The 22,267-nt window shown below is 45.3% G+C and overlaps 1 protein-coding gene across 3 annotated transcripts in view; it reads right to left on the bottom strand.

The window, feature by feature from the left end:
* Positions 1-22,267, bottom strand: part of SEMA6B (semaphorin 6B) — a 191,919-nt gene that overhangs the window by 121,900 nt on the left and 47,752 nt on the right. The window contains exon 1 of one of the 3 annotated variants that reach the window (XM_030217967.1): positions 13,399-13,436. The exons of the other annotated variants lie outside the window; for them this stretch is intronic. The gene's annotated coding sequence lies outside the window, so the exon portion shown is untranslated. Of the gene's footprint in view, positions 1-13,398; positions 13,437-22,267 lie in introns of those variants that run through there. 3 annotated transcript variants of the gene reach the window in all.

Raw genomic sequence — 22,267 nt, forward strand, 5'->3', positions numbered from 1 at the left:
TTCGTTTTTGAGCCGGGCGCTTTCATTTTCCATTATCGCTGAAAAGCAAAAACGCCCAGGCTCACAAATTGTCGAATAAAACATGGACGTCTATTTTTTTCGAAAATACGGTTCGGTCCGCCCCTTCACGGACCCGTTCTCGGAGATAAACGCCCATGGAGATAGACGTTTTCATTCTATTATGCCCCTCTGTATCACCTTTGTGGAAAACAGCATAAATAAAATAAAATCAGAATTGAAATATCATATACTTAAACTTCATGGAAGGCACCATAAATAAAATTATGCATCACACTCTATGAGGAATAATCTACAAACATGCATCAAACTCATGAGGGAAAGTGTTCATAAAAACACAGAAAGGTCTATCTCCATGTTAAGACCAGCAGGAGAGACAGTATTTAATTCAAAAATAGACCTTTCCAAGCTGGCTTGATAATCTTGAACACTAAGTAGCGAAGATCAGAGAAATTGTGTGAATAGTGGATACAAGGTTGAACCAGTGGTGCTGTTACGTTGTTCCTCCTGATGTTGCTTCTGTGCTTGATTATTCTTGTCCTGATTTTTCTGATAGTTTTACCCACATAAATGAGATCACAGGGGCAAAGAATTAAATAAACTACCCCTTCCGTGTTACAATTAGAGGAGTGTTTGAGATGGTATTCCTTACCTGTTTGCGGATGAGTAAATACTGAAATGGTCATACAGGATGGGCATATAGAGCAGGAACCACATGGTTTATGCCCAGTAAATGAAGGAGCTATAGGTAAAGTGACGGAGTGCTGAAGGGGCTATGATCTTTTTAATATTTTTGGTGCGCATGTCAGCCACAGTAAGCCATTTGTTCCGGAAACCGTGATGGCCCTCAAGGATATGCCAATGTTTGCGTAATATCCTTTTAATATCTTTGGAGAGATTGGAGAACTTCAGACTGCATACGATATCAGGATTCTTTCGTTCCTCATGTATTTTGTAACAACGCACACAAAACTTTTTGACAAGCCCCCCGACACACCCATGCCCCTCCCATGGTCACACCCCCCTCTTTGTTGCATGAATGGAATTTGGGCAACATGCGTTATAGAATAGCACACAGCTAAATGCATGTGCAAATCCTAATTGTGGCAATTAACATCAATGATTGGTTGTTAGTGGCCAATTATTGCTCATTAATGGCTCATTAGCCAATTAAGTTGCAGGTGTATCTGGAATCACTCGCAAATTTAGGCAGCAAAATCTTGTGCCATATTTAGAATCTGCGGGAACGTGTACTGTTATTTGAATATTTTTAACTGCTGAAATAGTCTATTGCTTATGTCCAGATCAGGGGTTGCAACCCAGTCCTAAGGACACACCAAGCCAGTCAGGTTTTGAGGATATCCACAATGAATAAGCAAGAGAGAGATCTGTATGCAAATCTATCTCATGCATATTCATTGTGGCTATCCTGAAAACCTGACTGGCTTGGTGTGTCCTGAGGACTGGACTGAGAAATCCTGGTCCAGATTGTTCTTCCTGTACACCGCCTTGGGTTCATTTCTTCACAAATGTAATATCTAATTATCTTCTGTAGTTTCATATCATTTTTAAAATGAAACAACTGGGGATTTTCCTAAGTTTTGTTGTTTTTCTTGTATTGTCAGCAGTGTGCGCTCTTGACACATTTACACCTGAAACAAATTGTTTTAAACAAAAACAGCAAAACCAGACACAACCTGGGAAATAAAATGAAAATCTTTTTTCCTGCACCCCCTTAATTACTACACAGACTGCTAACACAGACAAGCAGTTACCATCTTAACCCTGCAGCCCACCAGCAATGAGCTGACAATAGATTATGTGAATTTGGAAGATCAGAAGACCCGCCACAGCTTCCAAAGTTTATCCATTCAAATGACAAACCCTCTCACAGCAGTCTGCAATGAGCCGGCTGTAATTACATTTCAGTGTCCAGCCTGAAAACCAAAAATGCTTACCCTTTAACAGCAGCAGCTTTCAGAGACTGGAATATGGAATTGTTCTTGTTAGTGCAAGAATTATGGCACCTTCCAACCCCTCCCAACCTCCCCCCCCCCCCCACACACAATTGAACCCTGTGGGTGATTCCTTGCTAATCAGTGTGTAATTTAGCTTCCCTTCTGCCAATTTATTCTCAAATGCCAACACATGGGCCAGAAACTATAGCAGGACCAGGAGTGTTAGGCTTAGACCCATCTCAGAGAGTAAGAAAGAAAGAAAAAAAAAATCAGATAAAGCTCCCCAAGGAACAAGAGAGGGGAGATCTCACACAACACCTTGTGACAGGTGAGCAAAGACACTAACCAGCTCCTGTTCTCTGGTGATAAGTGCCAAGGCAGTGGCTCAGATGTAGCTGGGACAGATGTAGCCCTGCAGAGAACAGCTGGAGCAGGAGATTTCTTGTGCAGAATAAAGTCAGGTGCCAAACGCAGTAATAAATTACCGGATCCAAGTCTTTCAGGGGCCTGGCCATGCTCCGCCAAGGCTTCTATAAGTTTAATCTCCTCTCAAAGCCTGGCTCATGCTGTTTCCTTGGTGAAATATGCGCCATAAAAGGAAAATGTCACTGTCTTATAGATTGCAGCTGACTGGCAGTGAGTGCGATGCCCTGAAGAACTGGATGAGGGGAGGCTTCTCCGAGCCTCGGGGTTACTGCTCCCCACCTGGATTCCCCTTTGTCTACGAGGTTTCCTCCGGGCCCTTGCTTCAAAGGTTTCCTTCACTTTGCACCGAATTTCAGGCAAAGACAGACAAAGAGAGCCACTGGCGGTGTAAAATGGGACGAACAGCCACACAAGGAAGGGTATTCAAGTCCCAAATACTCATGAAGTGATCCCTAAGTCACACATCTGCTCCCTTCCAGTCCCCTTGCCAGAACTGTCTACCTCTACATTCCCAGGGGGCTGATGTTCAAAAACTAACATCGGCATTACAGGCAATTAGCGCCGGACCTAGTGCGCATGTTAATGTGTGCAGAATGTTCAGAGGGCTCTAGTGCGGGGAAACAGCATGCATGCCAAAGATGGCTGCAAATTATATTTAAATATACTCAAATGGATGTTAATGAGGTCATTTGGTATTCCCTGCCAATGCTCAGAGAACAGCGCAGAATCAAATGCTGCCTTTAATGCTGGAAACTTACCGCCAGTTCGGAGGTGGCATTGCAGGTCTTGAAGAAGGGATTTCTTCTGAATTTCTCATATAAATGCTGATAGTGAGCAAATCAGAAAGTGCAAGTACACATCGATGCCGTTCTTCTGCTGTGCCTAAAGAGGAGTCTTCCAGGTGAAAACAATGTTTGAAAAGCTTATATTTAAAGGCGCAGAAGAATGGCGCCGATGTGTGCTTGCACTCCCAGTCTTGCCTGGGCGTGCGCCATGAAACGTTTGTACGCATGCCCCAGGTACACTCCTAGCCCTTGTTTTCAGTTTCATAGTGAGCATATAATTTGAATACCATTTCTTTTGAGCACTGGAAAGCTAGGTTTCTGCACTGCTCAGGTGCTATGGGGTCTGCGCTGTTGGCTTTAGTGACAGACCTTTGAGCTTCGGAGCCCAGGTCTGCTAAGCATTCCCCACCATTTCCTCATATACTCCCATGTCTGCTTATCTTTTTGAATGAGACATCCACTTCTCTTAGCTTTTTTAGTATGTCACTAAGGGGTCCTTTTACTAAGCGATGTCAGGCGCTAACACGCACCTAATGCAACTAAAAATGGAGTACTGAGGGATTTGTTTTATTTAGTGGCCTAGTGGTTAGGGTGGTGGACTTTGGTCCTGAGGAACTGAGTTTGATTCCCACTTCAGGCACAGGCAGCTCCTTGTGATTCTGGGCAAGTCACTTAACCCTCCATTGCCCCAGGTACAAATAAGTACCTGTATACAATATGTAAGCCGCATTGAGCCTGCCATGAGTGGGAAAGCGCGGGGTACAAATATAACAAAAAATAAAATAAATAAATTTATTAGAATTTATTTACCACCTTTTTGAAGGAATTCACTCAAGGCGATGTACAATAAGAATAAATCAAACATGAGCAATAGGCAATTACAGCAGTAAAAGTATTCAAAAAATAATACAAAGTATGGCATAGTATACTACTTACGTCAACACAATACGCAATAGAACGTTTTAATTGACAGTAAAGGGTATAAGCAAAGATGGAACATATAGATATAATAAGGATATTATAGGATGTGCTCAGGCATCCTGTGGTAACTTCAAAATGTCTGCATGCTAAAAATGTTTCTTTTTTTTTTTTTTAGGGGGCCAGTTATGGGCAGAGAGTGGGTGTTCCTGCACAATCCAGTTAGTGCATGAATATTACCGCATGCTAATTGGTTATCGCAAGGATACCGTGAGAGCCCTTATGTTTACAAATTGGGTAGCGATAAGTGCTCATGCAGTAATTTTTAAAAATGGCCGTGCGCTAAGGGCCACATTAGCACATATCATTAATACAAAAAAGTAGAAAACAGGCCATTTTACAGCTGTGATAAAAAAATAGCTTTTAGTGCACAAGAAAGACCTGCATAAGGGCTCATAAGGCCACTTTTTGCCAGTTTAGTATAAGGACCCCTACATGGTTTATGCACGTTTTCAAGGTCTTTTATTTACTTCAAACAGTGATGCATTTAATTTTTTATTGATTTTCATAAATATACATCAAGGAAATCTTGAAACACATCATGTTGATTATAAGTAAATTAGTCAAATTAACAATTTAAGCATAAACAAAAGAAAATATAATCAAACTAGAATAGAGATGCATTTTGAATCACAAAGCAAGATAGCGGTACAGCAGTACTAGCTACAAGAAAACAGCTATGGAGAGTAAAAAATGAATAAATAAATGGCTGAGCTATAAAGAAAAAACATGCAGACCAGAGAATTTATTTACTTACACTCGCAATACCACAGATGCCACGTTACTCAGTTCCAGGCGGAAGATTTTGGGACAGTCCTGGATTTCTGACCACCCCATCCTAGTGCATTATGGGACTTGCAGCACTGATTTCAACGGGCAGGATCAGGCACTACAAATCCTACCCTGCTTTGAGATGTAAGTTCAAAACCAGGACGGTCCCAAAATCTCCAGCCTGGAACTGGGTAACTTGGCATCTCTGCAATACTATATAAATACTAGTAAAAAAGGCCCGTTTCTGTGAGCCATGAAACGTGCGCTAGCAAGGTTTACCTATGGCAGCGTGGGGAGGGTGCAGGATGGCAGCATGGCAGCATGGGGAGGGTGCAGGATGGCAGCGTGGGGAGGGTGCAGGCGGGTAGTTTTGTTTTTGTGTGCGGCAGCTTCGGGTTCCCTGTGGTTCAGGTGTTCGGACAGCACTCCTCCCCCTGCGTAGCTCAGTGTTTGTCGCAGTGCGTCGGGGGGGGGGGTGGAGGCCCTGCATAGTCGGCTGTTTCTCGCAGTGCGTCAGGGGGGGTAGCGTCGGAGGGCGGTGGAACTGGCGATTGGCTGAGTGTCATAGCCCCGCCCTCCACGTCATCACGTTGTGACGTGACGGCGGGGCATACACTCATGGGATCTTGCAACTACAAATTTGCATTTAGAATGTTGGGTTTGTGAATTATGTGTGGATGGGGCGTGGCTGAGGGCGGGGCTATGAGTGAGAGTGAGTGGTGCTGACAGCCTAGAAGACTACAGGGCTTCAGTGTTTCCCTGCCACACAGTGAGGTTCTGAACGTTGGAGGTGAGAATTATTTATATAGATGATGGGAACAAGAAGACAGAAAACCCAAAGCACAGCTGGGCTCTGTCTGCACAGTAAAGCCTATGCAACAAAGAAAATGCAGAGCAGGGGGCCTGTGCTGGTCCAGTTCTGCTTTTGTTTTGACCCTCCCCTTCCACATCTAGAATTGTGACCTTCCAGTTTTCCAAGGGTTACAAGTCCACATATGTGGTGACCTTAATTTAAAAACAGGACAGATGCAACCGGGCCCCCAGTGCCAGAATTATCCACAATAGGGAGAGAGGGGGTAGTGGCTGAAGGGATGTGCACTCGTTAGCACACCTCAAAAACTGAATTAATTAGTGAATTATTCTATTTAGAGATGGAGTCAGATTTGAGGTCTAATCAGCCTTCTCGGGGTTCTCTCTGGTACTGGACAGGTCTATTCCAGTACCAGGCAGAACCTAGGGGATAAATAACCCCACAAAAAATTCAAAACGTACTTCCCTGTTTACTAAGTCGCATGGCAATGTCAACATAGACCATTCAAAGTGAATGGGCTGTGTCAGCGCTAGCGTGGCTTAGTATACAGGGGGATTAGTGTGGGATAAGTTGATATAATACACAATAACTGACAAAATTAAAGTTCATTATGTTGATCAGTACAGATTAAAACGCTATCGCACACTCTAAATTTTTCTGTTAAAACAAAATGTGTAAAACAAAATAGAAAAACAAAATCTCACAGAAATTGGGGAAAACAGCCAAACTCAAAATGAAACAAAATGTTCTGACTTGGCCACTTCCCTAAGAGTCAATAAATCACAATTTATTATAGATTGCATGGGGGAGGAAGAGGGGGAGGGAGGGAAAGGAGTCCCTCACCTATTAAAGGGATGAATCTCCTGTGTTATCTTTCTTCTCTCCCCCTCCACAATTAGGATGGCTCAGTCATGCTCCTCATGAGTCACAGACTTGGCAACTGCATGACAAAAAAACAATACAAGCCCAGACCTCTGTTGATGCGATTATCCAGGGCTCGCAGGCGAGTATAGATTCAGAATGACCTTTTAAAAAAAGCAAAACGTTGCAACTGAAAGTAATCTGGGCGCCGATCCACAGATGACACACCAGCACCCAGGCTGTGGAAGGGTCCAATACTCCCTACATTAATGAGTTTGTAACCTGGGATTTACTGTTTCAATGGGTTTTGAATCAGAACAGCCAAAGAAATGGAATACTCTCCCTTCCCACCACGGCTGGTGCTAGGGTTTCTGGCACCCCCTAAAGCCTATTAGTTGGCGCCCCCTAAACATCCAGCATCTCTTCTATCTCCTTTCTCCTCCCAACCCCTCACCTCCCCCCCCCTTCTCTCTCCCCTCCCCTCAGTGAGAGCAACACAAATTCTTCCACTACCAGACATGGGTCCCCAGTGATTTTCTTTGTAGGAAAAAAGGTACTGGTACTCATTATGGGTAACCTTAGGGGCGGGATCACTATGGCTCCACCCCTACAGTAGCCACACCTGTTTTACCAGCCATGGCACATATAACCAGGCATTATTGAAAATCTTACACCAGTGTAGGAGAAGAAAAATAATTTGTGATTTTTTTATTATAAATACTGTCTGAAAGCTGTTACAGCTCTAGTATACCCTAAATGATGCAAACCGAATTAGCACACAGACCAGGAATTAGGAGAACAGTCTTGCCAAATCTGAAATACAATACGTTATCAAAATCTCAAAACCTAACAAACAGATCTCTATTTAGACACTTGGCCTTGCAGTCACACAAGCAGAACATAGATAGCCCTCTCCAAATTCTTCAAAAGTTAACCTGAAATCGTAAGAAGCTAGACTCTGCATGCAGAACAATACCAGAAAAATAGAAAGAAATATGTTTCATCCTATACAGTGCAAAATATGACAGCAGATGTAAATTCTCAAATTGGTCATATTCCTAAAATGAAAATAAAATGATTTTTTCTACCTTTGTTATCTGGTGACATTGTTTTTCTGATCATGCTGGTCCCGGTCTCTGATTCTGCTGCTTTCTATCTGTTCTTTTAATTCCATTTTCAGGGCTTCCTTTCCATTTATTTCTTTACTTTCCTCCTTTCTTCTTTACTTTTTGCCCTACAACCATAAGTAAAAGCTGGGTCCTTCACGGACTTGACTGGAGGAGGTACAGAGTGGATCCAGCTTTTGCCTATTTTCTCCATTCATGTGCAGTTTTTCTCCTCTCTTCCCTTTCCCTCATCTCCATCCATATGCATCTCCTTCTTCTCTCCCCTCCATTTATATGTCCAGCATTTTCCTCTCCCCCCCCTCCATTCATGTCCAGCATTTCTCCTCCTCCCCTCCATTCATGTTAATCTCACTTCCTCTCTCTTCCCTCCCCTCCATCTATGTCCAGCATTTACCCTCTCTCCCCTCCATCTATGTGCATTTCCTTCCTCTGTCTTTCCTTCCCTCCATCCATGTCCAACATTTCTCTTTTCCCCTTCTCTCCATCTATATGCATCTCCTTCCTCTGTCTTCCCTCTCCTCCATCCATGTCCAGCATTTCTCCTCTCTCCCTTTCCATCCGTCCATGTGCATCTCCTTCCTGTCTTCCCTCCCCTCTATCCATGTCCAGTAATTCTCCTCTTTCCCCTGCCCTCCCCTCCATCCATGTCCAGCAATTCTCCTCTCACCCGTCATCCCCTCCATCTATGTCCATTGATTCTCCTCTCATCCCTGCCATTCCCTCCATCCATGTCCAGCAATTCTCCTCCCTCCCCTGCTCTCCTCTCCATCCATGTCCAACAGTTCTCCTCCCTCCCCTGCCCTCCCTTCCATCTATCCATGCCCAGCAATTCTCCTCTCTCCTCTGTCCTGCTCTCCCATCCATGTCCAGCGATTCTCCTATCTTCCCTCCATCCATGTTCAGCATGATTCTCTTCTTTCCCCTGCCCTCCCCTCCCATCCATATCCAGCAATTATCCTTTGTCTCCTATTCTTCCCTCCCGTCCATGTCCAGCAATTCGCCCCAGCCCCCACCTGTCCCCCTTTTCAGCCCCTGAATTCCAGCCTTAGCCCCCTTCTCAGCTGCTGCTAGTTCCAGTTCCAACCCATCCCCCACCTGCCACCCCTCTTCTCCTGCAAAAGCCCCCTTTTAGTTCCTGCCACCCTGCGTTTAAATCTGTTTTACCTCAAAGTCAAAGCGACAGAAGCGGCAGCAGACAGTGAAAGAAGCAGGCTCGCCTCCAGCCTTCCCTTCCTTCACAGTATCCTGCTGTCACGGAAACAGGAAATTACATCAGAGGAAGGCGGGACACTGAGAGTAGTAACCATATGGCTCCAGAAAAAGGAGGACGGATTGAGCTAGCCGGGTTTTACTTCCATTGCTTTAAAGCAATGGAAGTAAAACCCGGCTGGCTCAACTACCTCCATTGAAAGCAATGGAAGTAAAACCCGGCTGGCTCAATCCGTCCTCCTTTTTCTGGAGCCATATGGTAACCCTAACTGAGAGGGAAGGAAAGGCTCGAGGTGAGCCTGCTTCTTTCACTGTTGCTGCTTTGACTTTGAAGTAAAACAGATTTAAACGCAGGGCGGCAGGAACAAAAAGGGGGCTGTCGTGGGACCTGAGGGCAGGCAGGTGGGGACCCGGGGCTGCGGCTAGGGCTGGAACTGTGAGCCGCCAGCAGCGGTAAGACAATGTATGCAAATCTCTTCCATGAATATTCATTGTAGATATCCTGAAAACTTGACAGGCTGGAAAGCCCCCCCCCAGAACAAGTTTAGGAACTACCCTTGTAAGCACCTGTAAGCCAGCACTGCTGGTAAACAGAGGGAGTGAGTCATTCTACGGGCCAGTAATGGTGCATCTCCCCCAGCCCCGCCATACCCGTTATCTGATCATTCAGAATGGGCCAGTTGGATCCAACATTTATTATAACCTGCTTCCTATGACCACAAGCCTCCAAAATTATTTTCACAGTCTCTCTTTTTTTATATACAGCCATTAACAATTTAATTACAGTAATTAAAGTCACAGCTTCTCTCCCCCTGGCTATCTGTGGAAGCTTTTACCACCTGTGCTGGAATAGTAGCCTTTGCCTACGGCTCTTCCGGGAACAATCATCTCACTAGCTCATTTACCTGGAGACTCTTAGCAGCCTGCCTGGCATTCTCAAGCTTTCTCCCAAGCCCAGAGGCAGCATCGGCCCCTTAACCAGCTTGGCCCAGGAACTGAAGCAGTCAGTACACTCTTTTTCTGTTGGCAGGGCTATATTTCAAAGGTATGCTCTTGGGGCACTCTCTCACTCTCTTTCATAGGCTCACGGTGCTCTTTCTGCCTCTGCTAAGTTCACGGTGCGCTCTCTCATTCTCTTTCATAGCCTCATGGTTAATTTTCTCATTTTCCCATATTTCTTTTTCAGCTTTATATTAGTTTTGGCACAAAATCACAGTGAACATTCTAAACGCATTCCGATACGCTGGTGTACATACAACACTCTGTTTCCAAGTTCAATACCTTACAACAAGCTTTCTGTCATATTAGGATAAAACTCCACAATAGTTATAAACTGAAATTGAGCAGGTACATAAATACAACAGGTGCAAACCAAATATATCACTTTTTCTCTCTTTCTCATAGGCTCATGGCTCACTTTCACCCTCTCTTTGCCCCCCTTTCTGGCTTCCTCCACACTGTCCTAACCTTTGAGTCAGGTTTATTTCTGACAGAAAAATGACATTTTCTAGCTATAATGATACATCTGTGGCATGGGGGGGAGGGTAGGGCAACTACTTAATATATAAAGAAAAATTATATAGGAAGGCCCTAAATTGAATTACCACACGGTAAGGACCAGAGACATTGCAGCATCTTTTACGCCTTTAAACAAAGTAATGATGTGGCTGGTTATGCGTTGGATTCGTATGGAAGACCAAAAACAGAAACAGAATCTTAGGAATGATAAAGAAATTAAAAGAAAATAAAAGAGAATATTACAGTGCCTCTATTACTCCACGGTGTAGGGTTATCATTTTCAGGGGAATGTTGGAGGTCCAGATGGTATTTTCCAGCTAGCCCATTTGTCCAGGTTTTCGGGGCTGGCTGGCCTTCTTTCCCTTCCCCCCTGAACCTACCATAACATGCCCTGGTGGTCTAGTGGCCTCTTCGGGCCAGGAAAGAACCCCACTCTTTCCTGCCACTGACCTCCCCACTGTTGCCGCTTCTTGAAAATGGCTGCCGAGACTTCAAGCAGCGGCCTCATGAGACTTCACGGAAGTCTTGCAAGGCTAACGTTTGAAGTCTCGGCAGCCATTTTCAAGAAACGACAGCAGCGAGCAGGTCAATGGCAGTGAGCAGGAAAGAGTGGGGTTAATTCCTGCCCCAAACAGGCCATGAGACCACCAGAGCTGTAAGGTATGCCCAGGAAGGAGAGAAGGGGGCAAGCTGCTTATGGATGGACGAGAAGGAGACAAGCTGTTCATAGGCGGTTAGCTTGGCAGAGTTTTAAAAGGGTTTGGATGGTTTCCTAAAGGACAAGTCCATAGACCGCTACAAAATGGACTTGCAAAAATCCACAATTTCGGGAATAACATGTATAGAATGTTTGTACGTTTGGGAAGCTGCCAGGTGCCCTTGACCTGGATTGGCCACTGTCGGAGACAGGATGCTGGGCTTGATGGGCCTTTGGTCTTTTCCCAAATTGGCATTACTTATGTACTTATGTAGATGGGAGGGAGAGAAGGGGGCAAGCTGCTCATGGATGGGAGGGAGAGAAGGGGACAAGCTGTTCGTGGATGGGAGGGAGAGAAGGGGCAAACTGCTCGTGGATGGGAGGGAAAGGAAAGGGGGACATGATGTTCATGGATGTTTGCTTTTTTGGAAATGTATGTCTTTTCTAATTTTGTATTTAGACTACGTAAGAAAGTGCATTTCTCTTACTTTTACCAATATTTTCACTGCTTATAGAATCTGGCTTTCTTGGAGTCTTGGAGGGTCGAGGTGACTGTGCGGCAGGGGCAGGGCTCGGATGGGCTGGGGGGCGGACCCAGGCCCATACCCCCCCTACCTGTTACACTTGTGGTGGTAAATGTGAGCCCTTCAAAACCCACTGTACCCACATGTAGGTGCCCCCCTTCACCCCTTAGGGCTATGGTAGTGTTGTACAGTTGTGGGTAGTGGGTTTGGGGGCTTAGCACCTGGGAGCACTGCAGTGCCCCCTAGGGTGCCCGGTTGGTGTCCTGGCATGTCAGGGGGATCAGTGCACTACGAATGCTGGCTCCTCACATGACCAAATGGCTTGGATTTGGTCGTTTCTGAGGTGGGCGTCCTCGGTTTCCACTATCACCGAAAATCGGGGATGACCATCTCTAAGGTCGACCTAAACGTTGAGATTTGGGCGTCCCTGACCGTATTATCGAAACAAAAGATGGACGCCCATCTTGTTTCGATAATACTGGTTTCCTCGCCCCTTCACCGGGACGTCCTGCGAGGATGTCCTCAGGAAAACTTGGGCGCCCCTTTTGATTATGCCCCTCTGTGTCTCATAAAGAGAGGTGGTGGCAGTGTCAGTGCTGACAGGAGGTTGAAGTTTGTATCTTGCTTCTCCTGCAGTTGCTGGGGGCCTGGAGGGTGCCTTGACCTATAAGCCAGACACCTGTCTTCATTACCAGCTGAATTCTTTCCTACAGTTCCTGGGCTGGACTTGGGGGTCAAAATACAAAAATGGCATTTGCACAAGTACATTTTGCACCTCTTACAGCTGTCATCAGACCTGAATTTATATCCAGGCCTACTATTCCTCTGCTGAAAGGCAAAATTTTGGGGCACCAAATTTCCCATGTTCCCCTGCTGCCTCACAGAATGCCAATCATGCCTCAGATCTCTGAAACCTCCCTTTCTCTTCCCAGTCTTCAATTCCAAGGATGTGACTGCAGGGATTGTGGATAGGGGAAGATGCCAGACACACAGGAGGAAGGGGGTGAGAATGTTGCACTTGAATGGAAGGGGGGAATGCTTCATTTGAATGGAAGGGGTAGGAATGGGGGGGGGGGGCGGATGTTGCCCTTGAATGGACGAAGTGGGAATGCTGCATTTGGATGAAATGGGTGGGGATGAGGGGAGAATGTTACACTTGAATTGAAGGGGTAGGAAATGTGCTTTTGGATGGAAAGGGAGAGGGGGAAATGCTGCACATTGATGGAAGAAAAGGGAGAGAGAAGTGAGGGAGGAGAAAGGAAAGGATGCCAAGATGGTGGGGGGTGGGAGAGGAAGAGATACCAGGATCTGCAGGATAAGAAGGAAGAAGGAGAAGTGCAGGACCTGCAAAGTGGAGACAGAACAGGAGCAAGGAAAGAGAGAGGAGTACTTGCTGGACCCTTGAGAGGAGTGGGGGTAGATGGAGGAGGAGGGGGTAGATGAAGGAAAGAGAGAGAGAGAGGGAGGGAGGGAGGGAGAGATGCTGGCATTTGGGGGGGGGGGGGAATGGGGGTACAGAACAGTTATGTTGGCTAGGGGGATAATCAACATGGTGGAAAGATAGGGGCAAGGACACAAGGGTGATGCTGGGTATGATAAAGGTAAAAAAAAATAATTTTATTTTCAATTTATTGATTAGAATATCTCAGTTTTTGGAATGTGCTTCTGCTAGGACTGGTTTTAGACATGGCTGGTGCCCAAGAGAAAAACCTCACCTTCAATCTCCAAAACAGTGGTGGTAAATCTCCAGCTTTGGGATGGGCCACCCTTGACATCTCTGCATTATGAATCTGTAACAAAACCTAAAGAGGCCATTAACACTCTTTACTGTTAGGAAAGAAAAGACAGGAGGGAAGACAGGGACAGAAGACCAGAGAGAACAGGAAAAGTCAGTTTGCTGTCTGGGCTGCAAGGGGACAGGGAAAGTTTGAATGTGATATCAGTGTCTTACATTACATGGACACAAGAAACCCATTCAGCTATGTTTTCATATTGCAAGAGAGACAATGGGAGAAGCTCTCATTTTGTGTGTGAGGGGTAGGGGTGGAAGGGAAGGGGGTTTAAAGATTAAAGTGCTGCAATCTGCAGAGAGCTCTCCTAGGACAGGAAGGATTCTCAGACTCCCTGAATCCTATGGGGGACTTGTGGGGGGGGGGGGGGGGGGGGAGTGCTGTAGCCACAGCAGCAAAGAGGAAGGGCGGAGGGGCTCTGGACAGTGCCAAACATTTTCTTTCTTTTCCTTTTGCCTGGAAAAATTGTTCTGGGCAGCAGAAGGAAAGTTAATTGCTTTTAGCCTAAGCAATGCATATTAATGTTAGCAGGATAAAGAAATTGGAACTAGCACAGGTCCCCAGTTAATACTCACCAAGCACAGCAAACGCACACACCTTAAAAACAAGCCCCCCTCACTCTGTAATATACAACACAAATTAAAACAAATTAAAATGGGCCAGGTCTTAGGCTCCAAACCACAGGAAAGAACAGATTCAGAAGCAGTAGCCTCCCTCTCCTCTCTGTGATGAAAATGCTCTCATCCAAACAGCAGGAAAAAAAAAGGATGAATGAAACCTTCTGCTAATCCCACTATATCTAAAAGCCGGTGTGCATTCAGGTGTTATTTGCCACCACCTGCTGTCCCATGCACATGCGTGCTCAGATGGCATGTAATCTGCAGCCCTATAGACCACCCTTCGGTGGCAATCATGGTATCACTGACCACACAAACTCTGTTTTTATCTACCTATGCACTGGGGGTGTGAAAAAGGAGACTGCCACACTGGATGGCATGCATCAGGCACCAATAAAAAGCCTGCCAGGCCCCACCAGCAGAAGACAGGTTGGATTCACTGATGGAGCTTGCAACTAGCCAGACTAAGATTTGTGACTGGTGTTAAGACAGATCTCTGTTCCCCTCAGGTCCTTGTGAAAGAGATGAGGGGCTTGGCAGTGTCAGAGGAGAAGAACTAAGGCATTTCTACCCTCTTCAAGCCTCTGGGCCACACCTTGGGTAAGTGGGAGCAGCCACTAACCTCCTGGAGACTGCTTCCTCTTCTGCTTTCTTTCCTGTGTAGAGCAGGACCCAGCCAGGTTTTCAGGATACCCACAATGAATATGCATGAGATACATCTGCATACAATGAAGGAAGGGAGTGCACACACATTTACCTCATGGATATTCACTGGATTGGTGTGTTGAGAGTCCTCTGCTTTAGAGTGATGCTTTGTTCCCCCTCCTAATTGCTAAGCAGTTTCAATTATTCAGCCAGGCCTAAGCTCAACATGAATCAAGGAGGAATGTTCTATGGTCCTAGGTCAAATTCTGCCTCAGGACAAGTTAGAAATGCAGGCTTGGCTTGTAGGTTCCTGCTGTAACTATTTGGCTGTGGCTACTGTGCCACTCCCTGTTCAGTGGTCATTGCCGTGCCTCTTCTAGACTTAAAGTGTGATGGCAGCACAGTTCATGCAAAGTAAGCCGGTATTTTTAGAGCACATAGGTTCTGCAGATTTTCAAAGAGAAAAAAAGTACCTGTTTATGTTTCCCTTTGTGATTTCACACCTTTGTACCTGTCTGGATGGTAAATGAGGTGTGCAAAATAGAACATGTATCAGTTTTGATCTATGTGTGGTGTTTCCTCACCCACCCTAAACATACCCATGGTAAGGCCCTTTTTTCAGCAACTGAGGGTTAATGAGGGCTCTGGAAATCTGTGGGATTTTTGGATATTTCAGGGGAAGGGGGAGGGGGGATTTCAGCAGACCTTTATTCTGATATAGGTAACTGGACAAACACAGCACCCATCATCACACTGGTCGCCACATCTCAAAAAAGATACAGCAGAAATTGAAAAGGTACAGAGAAGGGCAACCAAAATGGTTAAGAGAATGGAACTCCTCTAATATAAAGGAAAGGCTAAAGAGTTTAGGGCTCTTCAGCTTGAAGAAGAGAAAACTGAGGGGAGATACGATAGAGGTTTATAAAATCCTGATGGGAGAGGAATGAGGTAAACATGAATCGAATATTTACTCTTTCAAAAAAGTACAAAGACTAGGGGATGCACCAAGAAGTTAAATGGTACTACTTTAAAACAAAAAAGAGAAAATATGTTTTCATTTAATGAACAGTTAAGCACTGGAACTCATTGCTGGAGAATATGGTAAAAGCAGTTAGTGTAGCTGAGTTTTAAAAGGTTTTGGACAAATACCTAGAGGTTAGTAGAATGGAAACTGTCTTCTTCTTGAGATTCTGTCAGGTACTTGTGACCCGGATTGGCCACTGTTAGAAAAAGGATACTGGATTATACTGGATTTGATTGCCTTTGGTCTGACCCCGTATGAAAACTCCAGGTTTTCCACTTTTCTGATCCGCTGAGAATCATTCTTTGTGAATGATTCACTAAAGATCACGATATTTCACCTAAAGCTTTCACCCCCATGCTCTTGTCTAGCTCCACTGTCTGGGCATGACTGTTAGAATCTGCTAATTCTCTTTTATATCATACTAATTTGTTTTTCCTCTCCTGCAGGATCTGATGTTCAGTTTTCCCCAGGCCCATGAAAAGCCCTACCATGTATCACTTCCACATATTTCCTTGTCAATACTGTGCATGACAAAAATTTATAGGGAACCACTTCCTCTGACCCCCTCCCCTTCAAAATAAAATAAAATAAATAAATAAATAAAATACTAGAAACCCACAATCTGCTGTCCAGCTGGACCATGTGGCTTTTCCTCTTATATGCAAGTCTCAGTCTGGGGACAGGACTGCAAAGGAGTGTACACCAGTCAGCCAGGCTGTTGTCCCTTTCTGAAGCTCTCTCCTCACCCCTGTCAAAATGCCCTGCCATCTGGGTTTTCTATTAAAACATGGAAACTTGAAGAAGTGCCAGGGCCAGCTCAAACTGACAAACTCCAACATCATATGCTTGTTCATGTCTCCAGGAAGTTGGCTAAGGTCAAAAGTGTTGGGGGGTGGGGGGGGAGGCATTAGACAGGAATATTTGTGCTATTGAAACTGTTGCTCTCAGCTTGCAAGAACTAAAACTCTGTTGGTGATGAGGTGGGGGGGGGGGGAGGGGGAAATCACTGAAGGAAGAGCTGTGTGCTTCTCATTCAAATTCATGAATCTGTTATTCAATTCCTTCTGCCCTTCCATAGCCAGCTCTGAAACTGGAGTTCATATTAACTACTAGAAAGCCAGAGCTGCAAGAAGTTTGGTGTTGCCATCTTCCAGAGGGCATTCCCCACACCTCACTCAATCAGGTCTGAACCTGCAAGGAGCTTTTCAGATCAATTCTGAAGACAGGATCACTGGATTCCTGCCCTGGGGAGACCCAAGTGCCCCTGCACACCCTGGTTATGGCGTGACCAGGACCTGACTCAGCAGTCTGTCTACTCCAGTTGTATGAACTAGGAGTGCAGCGAAAAGGGATTTGGGTTGTGCTGGTGTAAAGAAAGCAACTGCATTAGAATTTCCTGCTTGGGCACTAATCGGTTAGCTCTGCCTGATCAATGAAGAATTCTGGGAGATTGAATCCCAACAGGAAAGCCAGCGATTCAATCTGAATAGCTAGAAGGCTTGCTAAGGCGTTGGTGTTCCGAAGGGTTCAGGCACCAAACTTGGGGAGTGAGACTCACAAATTTTCCTCTAATCTCTTGCTTTAAACTTAACAGTCTAGTTTGTAAACATAAAAACTGTGCGGCTATTCATTCACCATTAGAACAAGGGGGGAAAAATTAGCTTAACAGCACTGATTTTCAGCACATAGCCCATAATCTAGGCGTTGAGTTACTAAGCCATGCTAATAATTGGCCGCCATATTGCACATCATGAACATGCATTAGTGTCTGATTTTGATACAACTTACATTACAGCAAGTGAGACGTGACATGTTTGCAGTGTGACAGTGTACCTTAGTAAACCAGGCCTCTTAGGCCCCGATGCTCAAACTCCAGTGCTGTTCCGAATAGCACCGTAAAAATACCGCTGGAACAGTGCAGAATAATGCCCTAATGCTCCATGCTAATGAGATGCAAATATATAGGCATGCTTAAAGCATGGAGCATTAGGGAGTTTGGCGGAAGGATTGCGCTTGGCGAAAGTGCAGAATGAGTTCCGTGGTAAGCTCAGCTCCTGTGCGAATGCGCCTGGTAAAACCCGAACGTGAAGCACACACTGGCATCTGTTTTCTGCATTCTAAACATAAGCGTTTTTAATTTTTTTTTTAGCTTGGACACTTATATTTACATGCAGGAAACAGACACCAATGTGTGCTTTTGCTTGGGTCTGCTGACCAGCACTTAAGGGCTTGCACGGGTTTCCTTCTGCTTCCAAAAGGAATCAAAATCAGCAGATTTTGCAGAAAGAATCATGAGCATTCATGGGAAATCATCTCTTCCAACAACCTAATGCCTGCTCCGACCTGGTGCTATTTTTTGCAGAAATAAGGCACTTTTGTTTTGGGCCATCTTTTCTGAGCATTGGGGAGGAATATAAAATTACTTCATTTATATAAGCTTGACTTACATTTACATGCTATTTTTCTTGTGTGGATTTTGCTCACACCTTTTTTCAGTAGTTCAAGGTGAGTTACATTCAGGTACACTGGATATTTCTCTGTCCCAAGAGGGCTCACAATCTAGGTTTATACCTGAAGCAATGGAGGGTTAAGCATTTTGCCCAAGATCACAAGGAGAAGCAGTGGGAATTGAACCAGCCACCTCTGGATTGCAAAACCAGTGCTCTAACCACTTGGCCACTCCTCCACTCCACTATCTGTGCTAATTCCTGGCACACTCACGTCCCATGTTAGACCCCTCTGAACATTCTGCACAGATAAATGTGGGCACTAGTATGGTCCTAATGGACACTGTTGAGCATCGGGACCTCAGTGCTTAAAATGCGTAGACTCTCCAGATGAAAACTGAGGATGCTTAAAGTCCACCTACAAATTTAGGGCCTCTTTTACTAAATCAAGCTAGCAATTCCTGGCACGGCAATGCCAACAAAGCCGCACCGGGAATCGCTAGCAGTTTGGTAAAAGAGGCCCTTAGAGACTAACCATATTTTTGAAAATTGACCTTAAATTACTAAAATATCACCATCTCCCCTCACCCCCACAGGATGCTCCAGAGACAAGAAGTACAGGGGATGAGGAACCACGTGCTAAATACAGGGCCAGAGAATTAGTTTACTCCAAAGAACAAAACCATAAAGAAATCTGGGTATAGACTCTGAGGGCATGGGGGAGGGGAGGAGAGATCTAGGATCTTTTGTGAAGAGAAGAAAGCAGGCGGTGTGTCCGGGCCATCCATTCAAACCTGAAAAGTGCAGGATGTTCAATTTTGCAAATTCTTCGCAAGCTCAGAATCAGATGTAAAAATTAGTACACATTAAGACCTCCTAATGAGAGAAATTCTTTCCTCAAATGTAACCAAGAAGGGGCCTGTAGAGTTTCAGAAACTCAAAGGCAATAGAATTTCTGGATAATTTATACATTGCCCCAATAACAATTAATGAAAAGGTACCACAGCCTGTAACGTGGCCTACCAGTTTTAGTAAATGGAATTTTCAGCCTTGTATTTGCCATACCAAGATTTTATACCCGTGATGCACTGAAACAAATTCCTACCAAATTCTAAACCCTCTCCTTACATTACTGTCTTCTTCTTTCTCCCAATCATTGCTTTTCCTTGGAACCGGACTCACCCACGCCCCAGAGAGGACCCTGAATCCTAAAGAGTGCTGCTGGCTGCTGCCTACCCCTTTAAACAAAAGAAAAAAACAGCTGAACAGTGTCTGGCCACAACAATGTTGAGTATCATTTAAGTGAAGTGGTGGCTATTGGAGGCGCTAATTAGCTGCAGGGGATGGAACAGGCTTTGATCTCTGTTTATTGAGTTTTCATTGAATTCCTATGGCAATCCTGAGTCCCTCCCATTAGCCAGTCACAGGTCTATTCAAACAGAACTCCTTTTCTCCTGGGTAACCTTGTCTAGCTGCCCTCTTGCCATGTCCTCATTTCTCCTCTCACTCCCCACATCCCCCCTCCCAAGCACCACTTCAACCTCCTAACAGTCTGACAACCTCACAGTGAGCAACCAGTTCACATAATGAGAGTGTCCTGGTCTGTTTTTACCAGGTTGGGGGGGGGGGGGAGGAGGGCCAGGAGTGAGGAAGAAGAATGAAGAGGGAACACATGCCCAGGCCTGGGGGAGGAAGACCAGAGTGGTGGAGGAGGGTAGATGTGTGTAATAGAACAGGAAATGTCAACCTTGGGCCCCAATACTCAGAAGCAAATGTGGGTGCTAGAAGCCATTACTGCCTGACTAGCTCCCACATTTGCTAGCAGAGAATGCTCAGAGGGCGCTAAATGATAGCCAGATGAGCATGGAAATGTAGTCACATGTAGTAAAATGAGGTGACTTCCTATTCCTACAATGCTCAAAGAACAGCACAGGAAACAAGGGTGCCCCTATGGCCATAAACTTTATGCCAGCTCAGAGCCGGCATTAGGGTGTCCAGTGGGACCCCTTCTCTATTCAATTTTTTAAAAACCCATCCTGACTCTGGCAGGATGCCGCCATTTTGCTGATGTGCGCAGCAGGAGGTAGCAGGACTCTTTCCCTCCTCCTTCTTCAAAAGGTATGAGGGGGTAGGCTAGGCCACTAGGGTAGTCTTCGGGGGGGGGGGGGGGTCCTGGCCAGGAGTCCCACTGGACCACCAGGGCTTTAGGTATTTATGGGGTGTGGGGTCAGGGGTCCACTAGACCACCAAGTCTTTGGGGGGGGGGGGGGAATCAGGAGTCCACTGGACCACCAGGACCAGGTTAGGTGTTTTTTTTTTAAATTGAAGAGGGAAGAGGTTGGGGTTAGGGATACCGCGGCATGCTCTTTTGAGCATGCCCAGGCACAATCCTCCCTCTTAACTTCCTAATGTTCAATGCTAACAACGCGCCTATATTTGCATCTCATTAGCATTGAGCATTAGGGAATTGTTCTTCTACACTGATTCGGCGGTATTTCTCCAGTGTTGTTCCGTCTAGTTTTGAGCCTCTGCCCCTTTGTGTTTTAGGAGCTATTTGTAGGGAACTCTACTGCATTTTAGAAAGGTCTGTTGGACAGAACCTCTCTGATTTCCAGATCTGAATGCACTGCCTCCACTGTATGCAAATCTATCTCATGCATATTTATTATAGGTAGTCTGAAAATCTGACTAGCTAGGTGTGTCCCAAGGACTGGGTTGAGAACCCAAGTTAGAGCGATTTGCTGCTCAGTCAACTAGAGGAGATCAACAATAAAAAGATGTTAACAACGTAAGAACAGCCATACAGGGTCAGACCAATGATCCATCTATTCCAGTATCCTGTTTCCAACAGTGGCCAAGCCAGGTCACAAGTATCTGGCAGAAACCCAAATAGTGGCAACATTCCATGCTACCAATCCCAGGGCAAACAGTGGCTTCCCCATGTCTGTCTCAATAGTAGACTATGGACTTTTCCTCCAGGAACTTGTCCAAACTTTTTTTTAAACCCAGATACTCTAATCGCTGTTAATACATCCTCCAGCAAAGAGTTCCAGAGCTTGGCTATTCATTGAGTAAAAAATATATTTCCTCCTATTTGTTTTAAAAATATTTACATGTCAAGTGGTCTGGTGGTCCCTGCGCGAAGGCTGCAGTATGGGGTCAAACAGATTACTATATCTCAGCAAGTATTGCAATGTTCATTGGGGACATGTATGAATGTTCGCAGAAAATTTCATCGAAGTCCGTGATGGTCGCGCAGGGACCACCAGACCACTTGACATGGAAAAATGACCTTTGAGTGTTCCCTACTCTTTGTACTTTTGGAATGAGTAAAAAATCTATTTATTTCTACTCGTTCTACACCACTCAGGATTTTGTAGACCTCAATCATATCTCCCCTCATCCATCTCTTTTCCAAGCTGAAAATCCCTAACCTCTTTAGCCTTTCTTCATATGAGAGGAGTTCCATCCCCTTTATCATTCTGGTCACTCTTCTTTGAACCTTTTCTAATTCCGCTACACCTTTTTTGAGATAAAGCGACCAGAACTGAACACGATACACTTTCCCTCCTGTTTACTAAGCTGCGCTACTGGCCGCCATGCACCAATGCCGACACAGCCCACCCACTTTGAATGGGCTGTGTTGGCACTACTACGCAGCAGCCGCCAGACGGTCCAGCAAACTAGCGGGGGGGGGGGGGGGGGGGGGGATCTGAAATTATGAAAACCGAAAAGCTCCAAAACCAAAAGTTTTGGTGCTGGAAGTCCTCTGACATGACACATGCTCAAACCACACATGTGCATTGTGTCTCTCCTTTCTTGGCGCTTCTAAAAGTCAGATGTGCCTATGGCTGCTTGCCGAGGACTGGAAGCAGTGCAAAGAAAAGCTACAAAAATGGTATGGGATTTGCCTTGCAAACTGTACGAGGAGAGACTTGCTGACCTAAATATGTATACCTTGGAGGAAAGGAGAAACAGGGGTGACATGATACAGACATTCAAATATTTGAAAGGTATTAATCCGCAAACAAACTTTTTTCGGACACGGGAAGGTGGAAGAA

The sequence above is a fragment of the Microcaecilia unicolor genome, chromosome 11 (assembly GCF_901765095.1).
Source record: "Microcaecilia unicolor chromosome 11, aMicUni1.1, whole genome shotgun sequence".
Taxonomy (NCBI): Eukaryota; Metazoa; Chordata; class Amphibia; order Gymnophiona; family Siphonopidae; genus Microcaecilia; species Microcaecilia unicolor.